The following is a 5,484-nucleotide window of genomic DNA, read 5'->3' as shown; positions in this document are numbered from 1 at the left end:
TATTAAAAATTTTTGAATTTCTTATTTTCTTTTTCCTATAAAATTTCGAAAAATATATACAAAAATTATAAAATCAAAAAATCAAAAAAAATTATTTTTGTGTTTCTTGTTTGAGTCTTTAGTCAAATTTTAAGTTTGGTGTCAATTGCATGTTTTTAAAAAAGTTATGCATTTTTCGAAATTTTCATGCATGGTTTTCTTCATGATCTTCAAGTTGTTCTTGGTAAGTCTACTTGTTTGATCTTGATGTTTTCTTGTTTTGTGTCTTTTGTTATTTTTCATATGCATTTTTGCATTCATAGTGTCTAAGCATTAAAGATTTTTACGTTTGGTGTCTTGCATGTTTTCTTTGCATCAAAAATTTTTCAAAAATATGTTCTTGATGTTCATCATGACCTTCAAAGTGTTCTTGGTGTTCATCTTGACATTCATAGTGTTCTTGCATGCATCATTGATTTTGAACCAAAAATTTTCATGTTTTTGGTCATTTTTATGTTTTTCTCTCTCATCATTAAAAATTCAAAAATATAAAAAAATCTTTTTCTTATTTTTCTCAAAATTTCAAAAATTTGAGTTGACTTAGTCAAAAATTTTAAAAACTTAGCTATTTCTTACAAGTCAAGTTAAATTTTCAAATTTAAAAATCTTATCTTTTTAAAATATTTTTCGAAAATCAAATCTTTTTCATTTTCTATTAATTTTCGAAAATATTTGAAAATATTTTTTCAAAATCTTTTTCTTATCTTTATTTCAAAATTTCGAAAACTTTACTAACAATTAATGTGATTGATTCAAAAATTTGAAGTTTGTTACTTTCTTGTTAAGAAAGGTTCAATCTTTAAATTCTAAAATCATATCTTTTAGTTTCTTGTTAGTCAAGTAATCAATTTTAATTTTAAAAAAAATTTAAATCTTTTTCAAAATATCTTTTTCAATCATATCTTTTTAAAATATATTTTCTAACTTCTTATCTTTTCAAAATTAATTTTCAAATCTTTTTCAACTAACTAATTGACTTCTTGTTTGTTTCTTATCTTTTTCAAAACCACCTAACTACTTTTCCATCTCTAATTTTCGAAAATCACTTCCCTCTTTTTCAAAATTTTCTTAATTTACTAATTGTTTCAAATTTTAATTTTATTTTTAATTCTTCTTTTAATTTTCAAAAATTACTAACCCTTTTTCAAAATTAATTTTCGAATTCTCTCCCTCTCATCTCCTTCTATTTATTTATTTATTTACTAACACTTCTCTTCATCTCAAGAATCTGAACCTATCTTCACCCATGTGTTTGGATTCTTACCTTTTCCTTCTTCTATTCCTTTCTTCTTCTACTAACATAAAGGAATCTCTCTACTGTGGTAAAGAGGATCCCTATTATTATTTTCTGTTCCCTTATTTTTCATATGAGCAGGAGCAAGGACAAGAATATTCTTGTTGAAGCAGATCCTGAACCTGAAAGGACTCTGAAGAGGAAACTAAGAGAAGCCAAATTACAACAATCCAGAGACAACCTTACAGAAATTTTCGAAAAAGAAGAGGAGATGGCAGCCGAAAATAATAATGCAAGGAGGATGCTTGGTGAGTATACTACACCTACTTCCAAATTTGATGGAAGACGCATTTCAATCCCTGCCATTGGAGCAAACAATTTTGAGCTGAAACCTCAACTAGTTGCTCTACTACAACAGAACTACAAGTTCTATGGACTTCCATCAGAAGATCCCTACCAGTTTTTAACTGAGTTCTTGCAGATCTATGAGACTATTAAGACTAATGGAGTAGATCCTGAAGTCTACAAGTTCATGCTTTTCCCTTTTGCTGTGAGAGATAGGGCTAGAACATGATTGGACTCAGAACCTAAAGATAGTCTGGACTTCTGGGATAAGCTGGTCGTGGCCTTCTTGGCTAAGTTCTTTCCTCCTCAAAAGTTGAGCAAGCTTAGAGTGGATGTTCAAACCTTCAAACAAAAAGATGGTAAATCCCTCTATGAAGCTTGGGAAAGATATAAGCAGATGACCAAAAGATGTCCTTCTGACATGCTTTCAGAGTGGACCATTCTGGATATATTCTATTATGGTCTATCTGAGTTCTCTAAGATGTCATTGGACCATTCTGCAAGTGGATCCATTCACCTAAAGAAAACGTCTGCAGAAGCTCAAGAACTTATTGACATGGTTGCAAATAACCAGTTCATGTACACTTCTGAGAGAAATTTCGTGAACAATGGGACGCCTCAAAAGAAGGGAGTTTTTGAAATTGATGCTCTGAACGCCATATTGGCTCAGAACAAAATGTTGACTTAGCAAGTCAACATGATTTCTCAAAGTCTGAATGGATGGCAAAATGCATCCAACAGTACTTAAGAGGCATCTTCTGAAGAAGAAGCTTATGATCCTGAGAACCCTGCAATAGCAGAGGTAATATACATGGGTGAACCTTATGAAAACACCTATAATTCATCATAGAGAAATCATCCAAATTTCTCATGGAAGGATCAACAAAAGCCTTAACAAGGCTTTAATAATGGTGGAAGAAATAGGCTCAGCAATAGCAAGCCTTATTCATCATCTCCTCAGCAACAGACAGAGAATTCTGAGCAGAGCACCTCTAACTTAGCAAACTTAGTCTCTGATATGTCTAAGGCCACTTTAAGTTTCATGAGTGAAACAAGGTCCTCCATTAGAAATCTGGAGGTACAAGTGGGCCAGCTGAGTAAGAAAATCACTGAAACTCCTCCTAGTACTCTCCCAAGCAACACAGAAGAGAATCCAAAAAGAGAGTGCAAGGCCATTGACATAATCAACATGGCCAAATCTAGAGAGGAAGGAGAGGACATGAATTCCAATGAGGAAGACCTCATGGGACGTCTCTCAAGCAAGAAGGAGTTCCCTATTGACGACCTAAAGGAATCTGAGGCTCATATAGAGACCATAGAGATTCCATTAAACCTCCTTCTGCCATTCATGAGCTCTGAAAACTATTCTTCCTCTGAAGAGGATGAAGATGTAACTGGAGAGCAAGTTGCTCAATATCTAAGGGCCATCATGAAGCTGAATGCCAAATTGTTTGGTAATGAGACTTGGGAAGGTGAACCTCCCTTACTCATTAATGAACTAGATACATAGATTCAGCAAACTTTACCTCAAAAGAGACAAGATCCTGGCAAATTCTTAATACCCTGTACCATAGGCACCATGACCTTTGAGAAGGCTCTGTGTGACCTAGGGTCAGGCATAAATATTATGCCATTCTCTGTAATGGAGAAGCTCGGGATCATTGAGGTACAGCCTGCCATATTCTCATTGCAAATGGTAGACAAGTCAGTAAGACAAGCTTATGGATTGGTAGAGGACGTGTTGGTAAAAGTTGAAGGCCTTTACATCCCTGCTGATTTCATAATATTAGATACTAGGAAGGAGGAGGATGAATGCATCATCCTTGGAAGACCTTTCCTAGCCACAGAAGGAGCTGTAATAGATGTTAACAGAGGAGAATTAGTCCTTCAATTGAATGGGGACTACCTTGTGTTTAAGACCCAAGGGTGTTCTTCTATAACAATGGAGAGGAAGCATGAAAAGCTTCTCTCAGTGCAGAGTCAAACAAAGCCTTCACAATCAAACTCTGAGTTTGGTGTTGGGAGGCCACGGCCAAACTCTAAGTTTGGTGTTGAATCCCCACATCCAAACTCTAAGTTTGGTGTTGGGAGTCTACAACATTGACCTGAATACCTGTGAGGCTCCATGAGAGCCCACTGTCAAGCTATTGACATTAAAGAAATGCTTATTGGGAGGCAACCCAATTTTTATTTATCTAATTTTATTTTTCTTTTATTGTTCTTTTATATTTTATTAGGTTCATGATCATGTGGAGTCACAAAATAAATACTAAAATTAAAAACAGAATCAAAAACAGCAGAAAAAAAAGTACACCCTGGAGGAAAGGCTTACTGGCGTTTAAACGCCAGTAAGGAGCATCTGGCTGGCGTTCAATGATAGAACAGAGCATGGATCTGGCGTTGAACGCCAGAAACACGCAGCATATTGGCGTTTAAATGCCAGGAATACACCCTGAGGAAAGCTGGCGCTGAACGCCAAAAACAAGCATGAAACTGGCGTTCAACGCCAGAAACATGCTGCAAATGGGCGTTGAACGCCCAAAACAAGCATGAAGCTGGTGTTCAACACTAGAAACAAGCATCAATGGCGTTGAACGCCAGGATTGCATGCAGAGGGCATTTTACACGCCTCATTGGTGCAGGGATGATAATCCTTGACACCTCATGATCTGTGGACCCTACAGGATCATCTCAGGATCTATGGACCCCACAGGATCCCCTCACCAATCACCTCAATATCTCTTCCCCATCACCTCTTCACCTCTCTTAAATGAAAAATGTTCCTAATTCAAAAGAACAAGAAGTACATGAGTTTTGAATTTATCCTTGAAATTAGTTTAATTATATTGATGTGGTGACAATACTTTTTGTTTTATGAATGAATGCTTGAACAGTGCATATTTTTTATCTTGTTGTTTATGAATGTTAAAATTTTTGGCTCTTGAAAGAATGATGAACAAAGAGAAATGTTACTGATAATCTGAAAAATCATAAATCTGATTCTTGAAGCAAGAAAAAGTAGTGAATAGCAAAAGCTTGCAAAAAAATATTTTGGCGAAAAAAAATAGAAAGAAAAAGAAAAAGCAAGCAGAAAAAGCCAATAGCCCTTAAAACCAAAAGGCAAGGGTAAAAAGGATCCAAGGCTTTGAGCATTAATGGATAGGAGGGCCCAAGGAAATAAAATCCAGGCCTAAGCGGCTAAATCAAGTTGTCCCTAACCATGTGCTTGTGGCATGCAGGTCCAAGTGAAAAGCTTGAGACTGAGTGGTTAAAGTTGTGATCCAAAGCAAAAAGAGTGTGCTTAAGAATCCTGGACTCCTCTAACTGGGGACTTTAGCAAAGCTGAGTCACAATCTGAAAAGGTTCACCCAGTCATGTGTCTGTGGCATTATGTATCCGGTGGTAATACTGGAAAACAAAGTGCTTAGGGCCACGACCAAGACTCATAAAAGTAGCTGTGTTCAATAATCAACATACTTAACTAGGAGAATCAATAACACTATCTAAAATTCTAAGTTCCCATAGATGCCAATCATTCTAAACTTCAAAGGAAAAAGTGAGATGCCAAAACTGTTCAGAAGCAAAAAGCTACAAGTCCCGCTCATCTAATTATAATTAATATTCATTGATATTTTGGGATTTATAGTATATTCTCTTCTTTTATCCTATTTGATTTTCAGTTGCTTGGGGAAAAGCAACAATTTAAGTTTGGTGTTGTAATGAGCGGATAATTTATACACTTTTTGGCACTGTTTTTAGGTATTTTTTAGTAGGATCTAGCTACTTTTAGGGATGTTTTCATTAGTTTTTATGATAAATTTACATTTCTAGACTTTACTATGAGTTTGTGTATTTTTCTATGATTT

At 35.2% G+C, this 5,484-nt stretch overlaps 1 non-coding gene across 1 annotated transcript; it reads right to left on the bottom strand.

The window, feature by feature from the left end:
• Positions 1–1,937: 1,937 nt before the first annotated feature.
• Positions 1,938–2,045, bottom strand: LOC112714298 (small nucleolar RNA R71). The gene has a single exon (XR_003159202.1). It is a non-coding gene; the product is annotated as a small nucleolar RNA R71 (small nucleolar RNA).
• Positions 2,046–5,484: the final 3,439 nt, after the last annotated feature.

Source organism: Arachis hypogaea, chromosome 1, assembly GCF_003086295.3.
Source record: "Arachis hypogaea cultivar Tifrunner chromosome 1, arahy.Tifrunner.gnm2.J5K5, whole genome shotgun sequence".
Taxonomy (NCBI): Eukaryota; Viridiplantae; Streptophyta; class Magnoliopsida; order Fabales; family Fabaceae; genus Arachis; species Arachis hypogaea.
Note: the sequence above shows the minus strand (reverse complement) of the source record. Positions and strands in the feature narration are given on the sequence as shown.